Below are 13,378 nucleotides of genomic sequence, written 5' to 3'. Positions count from 1 at the left end.
TCTGTCAAGTATTACAGCCTTATTCTGGAAGCAGTGAGGTGTCTTCAGGAGGAGGCTAAAATTAATCCCATCACTATTTCGTCAGATGTCTTCATCTGGAAACTCAAAGCCAATGCAAATTGCAGAGGGGAGGTCACATGAATGTATCAGGTTATTATCAGTTATTTATCTTGGATGACTTCTCAGCTCCTCAGAATAATATAAGGAAAGCGGATAATGGATCCAAACAAAGCCAGGATAGGTTTCTCTTTAATTTTTTGAAGTTGTGTGGTCATCATTGTCCCTGTGTTGCTCTGAGCACCTTCTGATGGGGAGCCAAGGGCTGGGTGAGGTAAGGTAGGAGCTGCCACTGGTTCAGGAAATATTTAAGGATATGTCCAGCTCAGCACACGAGTAGGTTCTTTGAACTCAACTGTACTCTGCATTTGCTTAAAATAGCATAGGGCACAGAGTTTTTTGTTCAAGTGGGGCCTTTGGGACCTCTGTGTGAATAACTGGGAGCAGGCAGGAGTGCTGTGGCACTTAAACCACTTCAGAGCAAGCTGAAGCTTTCCTGCAGCTGGGATCTGCAGCTGGCTTTGCTTTCCAAGGGCTAAACTGCTCAGCAAAAGGGCCTGAGGAAGCAACTTGCAGGGAAGAGCTGAACTTTCATGCCCTTGGAATGCTTAATAAAAGTTAAAGTAGTAGATGCTCTTGAAAATCCTTTCAATACTGGAAAAAATGACAAAATCCTGTCATATAGAAAACAAAAAAATTACAAAAGGGCTTTCAGAAGTGGTATATGGCCTTAACAACATATAATAAATGCTGGCATCCCTTTTAGCTATGAAGATGTTGAGGGAATTAAGGTACAGGAAGCAAGGAGAGTATGTAGGACAAGAGGTACTGGCCTTAAGTTGAACCTGGGAAAGGTTCAGGTTGGGAGCTGGGAAAAAGTACTTATCAGAAAGAGTGGAATGCACTGGCACAGGCTGCCCTTGGAGGTGGAGGAGTCTCCTTTCCTTGAGTGTTTGAGAGAAGGATAGTTGTGGCTGAGGGACACGGCCGTGGGCATGGTGGGCATAGGTTGGTGGTTGGACTAGGTATCTTAGAGGCATTTTCCAACATTAATGGTTCTGTGATTCTATGTCAAGGCCTTGTTAAATATATATATTGTGAAAAGGAGAGCTGTATATGTGTGTGTGTGTGCATGTAGTTTTTTCAAAGAAGCAGCAGTTGCCTGATGGAGTAGTATGAGATGCAAGCAGAACACAATCAGTTTTGGGAAAATCTGCTTTTAATAATCCATAATCTTAAAGAAATTATTATCTGCTACTCTTTGAAAAGTAATAGAATGTAGTACTTGGAATATTTATGGATGTTAGGAGGTTTTATTTTAGTTTGCCATGCGCAGCCTTGAAAGTCTCTGCTTGTAGAGCTGAGAATGGAAAGAAAAATGTGACCTGGGATGCTGCTTATCCTTAGTAGGATAAGGTCACAGCTTCTCCTTCATCATGGAGAAGTGTGTTTTTAGCCATATTGATAAAGTAGTGTTTTAATTACAGATACACAGATGCGTGGCTAGAGATGAATGTTGTGTTGCTTATATAGATTGTCTTCCCTTGAGATGAATGGTAGAGCCACATTTTTGTCTTGTGTACTTTGAAGTAAATGTGTGTACACAGAAGATTCTGCATGTATTGGAGATGTAAACGTTGATGGCAGTAACTGAGATGTGTAAAACACTATGGATTTGATGTTGTTCCTTTCCCATTGTATGGGAACTGTTGACCACAGCCTGAACCTCTGATTGACCACCTGAGGCAAGTAATGAGTCAGCCAGGGGAGCACAGGTGAAGGCAATTCACCTCTGTGATTGGAAGGGGTGGAGCCTGGTTCCACCTCTCCTGGATCCCATTTAAGTGCTGACTGCCACTGAGGAAGGATCTCTTTCTGGAGATGGCTTTTGATGGAGTTTACTGCGAACCTACAGCACTGGTGAGGATTTCCATTTATTTTGATTATCTTTCAACCGTAGTGATCTTACTAAGGCTAACATCTGGAAACCTATTGATTATACACCCATCCATATGGGAACTTCTCCAAATCTAAGGCTGTTCGTAGTAGTTGGTTGCGAAAAGAACCTACTGCAGAATGAATCCTTTCATCCCTCTGAATTCCTTATCTGTTAAGAGATAAGTTCCAAATGGACTAATTATAGGTAATGATAGTAATGGCCTTTGATGAAGTTTGCCTTTTGTTTAGTAAAGTCTTCTTAGCAGCCTTGTGCAGAATACAGAGCTGATAGCAAAACACTCAGGATCATCGCGAGGCAGGGGTTACCAGCCGGCACAGATCTGCGCTGCCTCCTAACAAATCTAATTTCAAACACGGTTTTCTGGGAGTGCTTGGTCGCTACGACTGTCAATCCAAAGTCTTCCTTGAGACTCCCATGGCACTGGCAGGGCAATGCAGGCTGCCCGCATCCTGATTAGCAGGCTGTTGCAGGGAGGATGATCCAGGTTGGTTTTTTTAGCGAAGGCCCTGACTTCCCACCTGAGTTTCTAACAGACATCCTTGTTAGCACCGGGGTTCTGAGGATATCCTGTTTCTCATTGTAGTTGTAGTGTGGGGTTGTCTCCCTGATGGCCACTGAGCATGCTGGAGGGGGTAACCAGCAGGCAGGTGACTTCTAGCCCCGTTATCAAGACTGAAAACTTGATGCACCTGTGATTTTAATTGCAGATTAACTTCATTAATATCCCCTGCTAAAAGCTGTTTTAAAGTGCTGTCATATCAACCAATTTGAGTAAATTAGTTATGTGCTAATGTATTCATCTGTTATAAATCAGCCTTTATCCCAGTTCTCTACTTTCTGATTCCTAATCCTGTATTTGCTGAATCAACGGTGTAGTGTTGCTCTGCAGCTGTGTGAAGGAAAATGTGCCATACAACAAAAGTGTGTCAGCAGGTGGTATTGCTGAAACAGGCTTACACCCACTGCTCCACTTCTCCCTCCATGGTAAGCACTGTTCCATACGATATGATTATTTAATGATATGCTGCTATTAGTTCACCCAGCTAATCTCGTGGCTTGATTCTTGTAGGTCTACTTAAAGAATGTAGCAGTAAGATGGGTTTATATTATTTTCATCCAGGATTGCTGAAGTGCAGTCACCTTTACTTTGAACTATAATAGCAAGTAGCAGTGTGTAATAAAAATACTGAGTGTTGTTCCTCATTGGGGGTTGGACTTGATGATCTCTGGAGGTCCAACCTCTATGATTCTGTGATTCTGTGCTCCAGGGAGTTCCAACCACATTGTAAATATTTGCTTCTTTGTCTGTAAACAGAAATGAGATGCAGATGGGTACCTCAATTGGCTGCTGAATGCTTATTGGTCCTCAGGGTAGGAAAAGGCTTGGGTTCCCATCCTATTCACCTGATTGTCTTACAGCTTCAGGAGAGGCTCTGAAATCCTTGAAGAATCTGTACAGAATATTCTTGTGCATATTATAGCATATAGGACACTGTGTTGACGGATGTACTGTTATTAAATTGCTGTGGGACTTGCAAATACCACTGCGATCAGAGCTGTAGCTTTTATTAACCCAGAAGAAAAATTAAAATGAACAATATTGCCATTAGATGGCATTTCTAAGGCTTGTCTTTGATTTCTAATTGTGGAACAGTACTATTTTCCTCTTTTAATGACATGCTGAAGAAATAAATCTGCATTCCTTCAAAAAAAAAAAAATTCAATATCTGAGAACGGTTGAGTGCTGCAGTGCTGCAGTAGTTCAGCACAAGATGTAAATAAGTTGTAGACTTGGTGCTAAACGGGTAGCTTTTACTGCTGAGTGGGTCCTTGGCTGTTTGTGGCTCTTTAGGACTGAGTTGTGTCATGCTCTTTGCTCATTTTGTCTTATTCACCACTTAGTCTTCCAAAGCTATGTATGTATATGTGATTGAGTGGGCAGTGTGCTGAGCAGTGGTGGGTGTCTTTTATGGAGGCTCAGGAACCAGAAGAGGGATGGGGATTTGAAATCTTTCATCTACATTGAGCTATTGTGAATTTAGGATCTAGGGCAGAGTGTTAAGAAGAATAAATCATTAATGAGCCAATAAAGAGTATTAAAAGACAAATTGGCTGAACCTTCCTGACCTTTTTCATTTCCTTCTATGGAAACAAAGTATAGAGTGCCAGATGATAAATAGCTCCAGTCCAGCCTTGCTTGCAGGATTAGTGTTGCAAAATCTTGAATAATAGAAGCATCCACTCTTTAGCATATTAACCAAATACAAGCCTTCTCTAGCGTGCCTGTTTTATGTATGCAGAAGCAGTGTGGAATAAATGTCTGCCTTCAGAGCAGTCTGCTATGTTAACTCCTGCTTTTCTTCTTCTCCTGTGCTTCCCAAGAAATTGGTTATGTATTTCACTAACAGTATCCAACATTGGTGGTTGGATGCAGGGACCCTGGGCTGCCTCTGCTACCAGCACCCAGAGGGATACTAACGTGCTTCTTAACTGTTATGACTTCAGGTGTTTAATTAAAAGACAAATTGAATTGCTCGTGCTGTTTTAATCTCCAGTGAATTCATCATGGAGTTTCTGTGGAAGTGTAAGGATTGAATGCATCGTGTCTTTATTTCATTCGTTACATCTGATGTTGATAGAATTTTGAGTGCTGTTCTTGCCAATGCACAGAAGTGGATCAACCTGCTGCAATGTCCTGTGATCTGAATGTTTTCCAGATTAAAGCAGTGTAGAACCTGTAATTAAAAGAAGTTGGTCCAGTGCCCAATGTGGCTGCGAAAGGCAGTTCAATAAATGTAAAAGCTCTTGTGATTTCCAGGATATCTGGATGGGATTTAACCCTAAAACTGCTTGGGGTTATCAGGTTATGAAAATACCACTGGTTTCCTTACTCTTTCCTATCCAGGAAGAGAATCTGGTGGGTGTTTACCCTTTGCCAAGGAGGTATAGGATTTTGCCAGTGTGGAGGTCCATCAGCAGCTCTGTAAAAGCTGGGGAGCCATGTCAGATCTGTGGCTCGCAGCCAGTCCGCCGGTTTCTGTCTCTGGCATAGGGGAGCAGCTTGTGGAGCTGCAGGCTCCACTCAGAGGCAGGTAAAGCTTTAAATATGGCAAATGTAAATTCTCTGCTGGTCACTCAAACTTTGTGGCCATGGGAAGTTCAGGAATACCTTTTTACTGGAAGATTAAATTTGGATCCATGCTGGCCTGTTTCGTATATGGGAAAACTGTGGGGAGAATCACAGCCCATGTTGTAGCATCTTCCTTCTCCCTCCTCCTTTCAGCCTCCCTTGAATCCTGTACTATTCTCAGGGAGTGTTTGAACATATCCCCAAGATGAAGCAACTTCTTTCTTCCTTTATACCCCTGGAAACTTTTATCACTGCCTGCAAGTTCCAGCTTAGGAACGGGGTCTTTCAGACACAGGGAATGAATGTCTCTGTGACGCAGGAAGTTGTTGGTGAATTCCTAATGTGTGTTTGGCTGTATTAGTTTTCTGTTTGACTTCATGTAGATAGGTACCAATTCCAGGGCCCTCAGGCAGCTTGGTGGGCAGTTTAAATAGACATATCCTAGAGCTCAACTAATGTAGTCAGCAGTTAATTGTGATAAAACAACATCTTTGGTGGCCTTCCAGCGAAGTGCATTTTGTTTTTCCTTTGCGATTGGTTGGGAGTGCAGAGGAGTGCTGTAGCACTGGTTGGTTATGCTTGTGGAACACAAGTGCCTCCAAGGTGGATGACTGCAGGGCTTGTGCCTGGTGTTCTTTGGGATGGAACTTGCTCAGGTGAAGAGAATCTGAGAAGTGGAAATAGGATCAAACATTATGGTGGGAGCTGATCTTTTGTCCTTCAAAGCATATGCCACAAGGGACAGAGGTGCAGCTGTGGGAATGAGTTGAAACTCAGAATAATGTTGAAAGGAAGGTGAAAGATGAAGGCTGCAATTTGAAACAAGTTTGGTGTTATGTTTCAAATGCTTGTTTGTCCCTTTCAGCGTGGCTGCTCGCACATCTGAACGATAAACTGAGCTCAAAGCTTTCATGATGATGACAACATAAAAAGGCAAAACAATGAGTAATGGTTGTCTCAGACATTGTGTTGGCTTCTGCTGAATTACTGCTTATTACTCGTGGGACTTACTAGTGATCGAACGTCACTACCTGGTGATAGGATACATGCTTTGTATGTTGTGTTTTAGGTCTTAGGACCTCTTGGGCTGCAGGAGTGGACCTGTGTTTGTTTCTCTGTGTGCACCATGTCTTTGGTGCTCTTTGATCTGGCATTTAAAGAAATGAAAGAAAAGCAAACTTCCTCTCACATATCCCAGAAGTGCAGAAGGCATTTTTACAGTGATGCTGTAGTGTAAATCAGAGGCTGAAAAAAGATCTTGTGCTCGCAGTTGTGACTGGCTACAAGGAAGTGCTACTTGGGATTTATGCCACGCGTCTAAAAAACATGAGACTTGATTGCTTGAGGGAGGCATCAGTGTGAATAGCAGCTTCGTGTCAGTAATCTGGGAAGTTGTAGGTATGTGCCACAGCATCGCTTGCAGTGTTACCTCTGTTCTGATTTAGAAACCACTCGTGACTGCTGTTTCATGGAGGCTCCTAGGTGAGTTTGCTGGCTGTCAGTTTTTTCCTTAGAGATGACCCTGTGCTACTACTGTGTGAGGAAGATGCAAGCATTTTGTGTTAGGAAGTGGGAAAGCTCCTTCTGTAGAGAATGAGCTTTCTTTTTTAGCTCCTGCTGTAGTGAAGGCTGCCTTGGCAGCATGTCTGTGAGGGCTTAGGGATGGGGTATTCCCATCCTGAATTACTTCCCTACCTGTTTTTCTGCATTTTCTTGGTGTGAGAAGTTTTCCAGAAGTTACTGTGGTCAGTTGAGTCTTCTCCTGCTGTTAAAATTAACACACACCTTTCAGTGATTCTGTTTCATCATGAGCAATGAGTTTCTACAGCCTGGTCCTATGCAGTACTCATGAATTAACTCAGAACAGCATTTCTACATTGTAAGGGAATTTTTTCCAAAGAGATGGATGACTTAAAGGAACCAGCTTAGGAAAGATCCAGTTTTCAAACCTTTAATTTCCATGTTCTTTACACTGAGAGACCACAGAGGCAGGCTGCTAGTATATGGAGAGCCTGGGTTTATAAATTGTTTCTATTTTCTGCTGAAGAACTGGAAGCAAGGGAAGGAGAACATGTATGCTTGTGTATTCAATCTACTTCATAAATGTGTTTGAATGTGAGAAGTGCCCATTCAGACCATTTTCTGGTGGTCGGTGGATAGTGCTGCAAGCTCTGAGGATGTGAGCTGTGTGTGGACAGAACTCTGTTTTGCTACTCGAATAAATGGCAGAATAGTTATTTCTAAATGATGAGCCCAAGGCAGAGAGTGGTTTAATTCTCTTCCCCTACCCTGTTACACTTGTGTTGTTGTGGATGGGGCATGCATTGTATAAGCTCTCAGCTGAGAAGAGATTTGGCATCACGCTATTGGAACACCTTTTGTTCAAAGGATTGCAGTTTGCATAAGCAACAAAAAGAATCGTTCTTCTGTTTGGACAAGATCAATGCAAACTTCTCGAATTGCCTTCTCCTCAGCCTTCTTAAAACCTTTTTTAAAAAAGAGCTTGTCAAGCTACCAAAGAAGAAAAAACAGCAGGTAAAAAAAAAAAAAAAAAAAACAATCAAAAAACACATCCAAAATATAAAGAAGTAAAAAATAACTTCAAAAGCTGTGTGTGAAATTTGCAGGCTTTGAGCATCACTTTCATTATTTATGTGAGTCTTTTTTTTTTTTTTTTTTTTCCCCCTCTTTCTTCCTCCTTCCCCCTCTGGATCTGTGGGAAAGAAAGATGGAAACATACTTTTGAAGAGTAAATGTTTAATTGTGCTCTTTTTTTTGAACTCTGCGTAACAGCAAAATAAAACTAAAATAATAAAATAATGGATTTTTTTTTTTTTGAAGATGTGACAACAATTTTCCTTTTCTCACGGCATGCAGGAAACTCAAGAAGCTTCATCAGAAGCCTCCAAGGAAATACTGAGCACTCTTAATATTTGAAATCAACTAAGATCAGTTTATTTTTCAGAAGTGTTTTTATGCAGCTTCTCTGGACTGCAGCAAGCCCACAAGTGAGAGTATCCCTACCTGAGCTCCTATCTGAAACTTATTTTCTTTGTGTGTGGTGTGGCAGTTGATGGTCATTGGGTACATAGTGGTCTGCTGCTCATATTGTTTACAGTTTTGGGGAATTACTCCTCCATGTTCTAGGGAAAGTAATCTGCATGGAGCCAGGGCTGATAGCTGAGCTCCATGCATTCAGGATGGAAAGTTCTGACACTTCAGCTGTCTGCTTTCATCCTAAATTAAGAGCTAAGGTTTGGAATGGACAGATGTAGAGCTCAGGGTGTAATGGGTGCAGCCATGGAGCAATGTCTGCTTTTCATGCAGTGCCTATTTCTCATGGTCCTTGGGTGGCAATATGTATGGCATCACCTGAAAGCAAGTTCAGGACACGGCTGTAAGTGGGATGAGATTCCATTGTGTAGAAAAGAAAGGTTATTGGTTGAGGTTATTTTTTTTAAAATTGATTTTAAAAAAAATGTCCTGAAATAAAAATGTTTTGTTTCAATACTTGAGATGAGAAGAAATATTATTTTATACGTCAGATGGGAGAAGTCTGTGTGATGTGCTCAGAGGGAGAGGTTTCTGTGCTGTGACAGGTGAGGTGCTGAGAGCAGCTGAAATAATGGCAGCTGGAAAGGCTGCTGCTAGTAATGCACTGATAAGATAAGAAAGAGCAGTGTGATAGTGTGAGTTGATTCAATCCAAAGCATCTTCCAGCTGTCAGAAAATAAATATTCTAATGTAGCAAGAAACGGTTTGACTCCATTCTCCCAACAGTAAAATGTGGGTAAGACTTGCCTTGCTGAAATTTTGTTTTCTTTCTTGCTGGAAAAGTGGTTGTCTGTAGCTGTATTTTATTTTTTCTTCTTGGAAATCTTTTATTTAAAAGACCTGCAGAATCTCACATGGACTCATGGACTGACACTTTCCCTGCTACTACTGGAAATTGTCCTCTGTTCTGATTCCTGGTGGGCTTATTCCCTCCAGGTTTCTGGCATAGGGTATAACTTGGAACAGCCTGAGACCAAACAAACCACTTGTTCCCTTGTTCTGCTCATCAGGATTAAGTGTCGCTGCACTGCTGAACATACATGCACTGAAATAGAAGAGATTGTCTGGATATGTTTAAAAGAAATTCTGTCAAATTCGTGAATGTTCTTCGTTCTTCATACTCTTGCATTTCTTGCATGTTCTCGTTTGAAAAATGAATTTCAATGCAAATGCGAACTTTCCTTGAACAGAATGAGGGGTGGTGCTGCACTTACAGGTGTATGTGCACAGCAGACTGCTGTACAAGTCACACGTGTGGCTTGCCTCATGGTGCAAAACAGTGGTAAGCAAAATACCATTTTGTTTTGTAAGCTGCAGTTCTATCAGTGGCTGAATTGTCTGTGCCTTACAGTCAGACGTGTCAGCTTCTTCCCCAGATACTCTAAATGGAAGATAAGCTCTATAGAGATGGATTAAAATGCTGTCCTCCTTGTTTCAGTTCCAAGGATATCATTGCTCATCCTGTCCTCTTCTATTTTGCCAGGCATCAGATTGTTCAAAAGATGATTTTAATTTATATCAGTTTTGCTGCTGTACTTTGGATACTTCCTGAGTTATATAGTATGTGACAGGGCTTGAAGTGAAACTTTATTCTATAAATACCCTTCCAGTTTTAATAAAGGACAAACTCCGCCGGCGATTTTACTAAAAAATTTTTGCTTTCTCTCTTAACCTTCTGTCAACCTGTACACATACAGCTGAACCATCCCTGTTCTGCATAATAGACAGGCAGGAGATATCCCTGGAGGTGTTCAAGGCCGGTTTGGATGGGGCCCTGGGCAGCCTGAGCTGCTGAGAGGTGTCCGTGCCCATGGTGTGGGGATGGAAGGGACCAACTCGCACTGTTCTATGACTTGTGTGAACTTCCACCCTGGCTGATGTGTTTGGACCCAGTTCCACAAATCAGTTGTTACATCAGCAGTTACCTCAGCAGCAAGGGAGCTTCCATTGAGAGGGAGAAGCGTTCACAGGTGGAAGAAGCTGTCAGGTTCAGTCCTTACTTTTCATTTCCTATCCTTGTGGTATACAGTATGTTTTCATAAGAGCAAGATGCTGCTTGGAGGGAAGTGCAAGTGCCCTGTTGTCAGTAATCTTCCAAAAACTGTAGTCTGATTGTACTTAGTCTGTGAAAACTTGCCATGTTACTGGGAGTAAATATTTGCTGGATTATTTTGATCTTTTTTTTTTTTTTTTTTTTTTAGCAGACTTCATTTTGCATTCACCCATTTTCATGTGCAGTTTTGAAGGCCTTCAGCAGGGTGCAGCTGTTGGTGTTCTGATGTGCCATGTCCGCTCTGGGATGCACAGCTGGCAGGGCAGTGAGGCATCTGATGGCCAAGTCCTTGGTTTAGTCCTTGCTATGCTCTCCATCTGGTCAATCCCAGTTATTCATTGTAGCACGCTGTTTCCTTGCATGTCCCCTGCACTGCTTGCAACTGGATTCTTGTTTTCTTCCCAAATCCAATGTATGACTTTCCTCATTCTTCAGTATGTCTACCCTCAGCTGCTCCTTTATCTTTGTGAAGCTATTGCTACTTTGTGTTATTTATTGCTAGTTTGCAAAACAGCTGGAGTCATGCTGGACTGTGAAAAGATTTCTGCTTTCTTACAGTCACGGTCTGTAACGTCATCTCTTTCCGAGACTGTTTCACACTCTTGATGAAAGAATTTTTAATATTGTACGTGTCTGCAGATTTGTTTGGAATACATCTCAAATTCTCATGGACAACATCTATGAAAACAGCACTTTTTTGGGCCTTGACAAAGTTGTGCTTGAACAGTGTTAATGATGGTAAACTAAGTACACTGTGAGCTACAGTATATATAAACTCTATCTGGTCGACTTTTTTCTACTGCTGTAGCCTGCTAATATGATAGATGCTGAAGCATTACAGCCATTTGCTTTTCTAGCAGAGCCAGTGAGCAACAGCTGCCCCTTGTTGGACAAGCAAAGAGTGGCATGCAGGATTGCAGTACGTGCTTGCATCAGTCAGCAAGGAGAACATAGTGTCTACCACACAATGGGCAAAAGCAATTGAGCAGCCCAAAGGCAAAGATGCAGAACACATCAATTCCCTGACCTACAGGGCAGTGGGTTTTACTGTCTTGGTCTTTATTTAACCTTTGTAAAGAATGATGAGAGAAATTAGTAAGACGCCAGGGATGTCCCCTGGCTGCTTTCTGGTCTCTGTACACATGATGGCGGGGCAGGACGTGTCACCAAGTCTGGTTAATCAGCTTATGTGGAGCCTGGAACCTGCCAGCTCTTAGAGCAGCTCCGGGGAAGCTTCCTGCTGCCTGCTTAGGCTGTGTAGAGGTCACTGAAATAGAACTGAGTGATGAATAAGGTGTTACATGAGTACAACAGAAAGGACAAAGACTGTTTCCTATGGTTGGCCATGCTGGTTTTTGAGTTGCAGCATCAGTGTCCTGTTAAAATTCAGGAGTTCCAAGACCTTAGGACTGCCTTTCTCTAAATTCAGAGAGTCTGGATCCTTTTTATTCCTGCATGGAGCATTGTCTTCTGCCTTTTTGGCTGCTGCAAAGCCATCTGGAGGTGTCAGCTTGCACAGGCTGGCTTGCCAAGCCATGTCTCACGCAGAGAGCAGGTAACACCTGCAAAATGTTCTCAGTACAAACCAGCAAGTGTTTTGCAGGTGGCACTCACAGTGTTGGTGTTATCCCACCATGGGCTAAACGATTTGTATCCTGCTACCCCAGGAGCTTGTTTTTCCTGGTTATACAACAGCGTTTGCTAACTTCCAGATCTTCTGGGCTTGGCTCCTTGGACTCCTTGGGAGCAGCCAGGCAACAATAGCTCCTGAATGTTTTCCTACAGAAATGAATTCCAAATTGAGCAGGGTTTGATGGAGACCAGAGGTTTTAAATTGTAGGAAGAAATGAGGAACTACCTTATTCTGTCAGGCTGCAATTAAAGAATGATGCTTGGCGTTCTTCAGTAGACAGTGGATTGCTGAGACTGTGTGACAGCATGTGTGCATATGGTTGTTTTGAGTGCTTTCATTTCTTTGCTATTTTCAGAGAATCATAGAATCCCTAGAGTGGGAAGGGACCTTTAAAGGTCATCTAGTCCAGCTCCCTGCAATGAATGTGACATGCACAGCTAGATCAGGTTGCAGGGCCTGATCCAGCCTTGCCTTGAAAGTCTCCAGGGATGGGGCATCAACCGCATCACTGAGAAACCTGTTCCAGTGCCTCAACACCCTCACTGTAAAAGACTTTTTCCTTTTATCCAACCTAAATCTACCCTCTTTAAGCTTGAAGCCATTTCCTCTTGTTCTGTCACAACAGATCTTGCTAAACAATCTATCCCCTACTTTCCTGTAGCTCCCCTTTACATACTGAAGGCTGCTATCCGGTTACCTAGGAGCCTTCTCCAGGCTGAACAGCCCCAGCTGTCTGTTCTCATAGGAGAGGTGTTCCATTCTGTGGGTTGTTATTGTGGCCCTGCTTTGGACATACTCCAGTAACTCCCTGTATCTCCTATACTGAGGACTCTGTGTCTGGATGCAGTACTCCAGATGAGGCCTCACCAGTGCAGAGCAGAGAGGCAGGATCACCTCCCTTGCCCTGCTGGCCATGCTTCTGTTGATACAGCCCAGAATATGGTTGGTTTTCTGGGCTGCGAGGGTACATTCCTGGCTCACGTCCAGCTTCCCATCCATTGTTATATTCAGGTCTTTTTCAGCAGGGCTGCCATCGGTCCTTTCATCCCCCAGCTTGTATTGGTAGTTGAGGGTTACCTTGACTCAGGTGCAGGATCTTGCATTTAGATTTGTTAAACCTCATGAGATTCACCTGAGCCCACTGCTCAAGCCTGTCCAGGTCTCTCTGGATGGCGTCTCATACCTCTGGTGTATCACTGCACCTCACAAATCGGTGTTGTCATTGAACTTGTTGGGGGTGCACTTGGCCCCATTGTTAGTATTGCTGATGAAGGAATTAAAGAGCCCCAGCACTGACCCCTGTGGAACACCACTTGTCACAAGTCTCCATGCAGACATTGAGCCATTGACCGCCACTCTCTGTACTTGATCCTGCAGCCAGTTCTTCATCCACTCATCAAATCCATATCTTTCTAGTTTGGAGAGCGGATGTTGTGGGGGACACCGTTCATATTATAATATGGCATAAGAAACTGAGAAAATGATGCTTTG

General features: G+C 42.8%; 1 protein-coding gene across 1 annotated transcript in view; it reads left to right on the top strand.

Annotated features, from left to right (window-relative positions):
• FGF13 (fibroblast growth factor 13) overlaps positions 1 to 13,378 on the top strand; it is a 213,162-nt gene that overhangs the window by 35,561 nt on the left and 164,223 nt on the right. The gene's annotated exons all lie outside the window — the stretch shown is intronic.

The sequence above is a fragment of the Centrocercus urophasianus genome, unplaced genomic scaffold (assembly GCF_019232065.1).
Source record: "Centrocercus urophasianus isolate 14NV4802_14NV808 unplaced genomic scaffold, USGS_Curo_1.0 seq_24, whole genome shotgun sequence".
Classification (NCBI taxonomy): domain Eukaryota; kingdom Metazoa; phylum Chordata; class Aves; order Galliformes; family Phasianidae; genus Centrocercus; species Centrocercus urophasianus.
The sequence above is the reverse complement of the archived record's forward strand: the minus strand, read 5'-3'. Positions and strand labels throughout refer to the sequence as shown.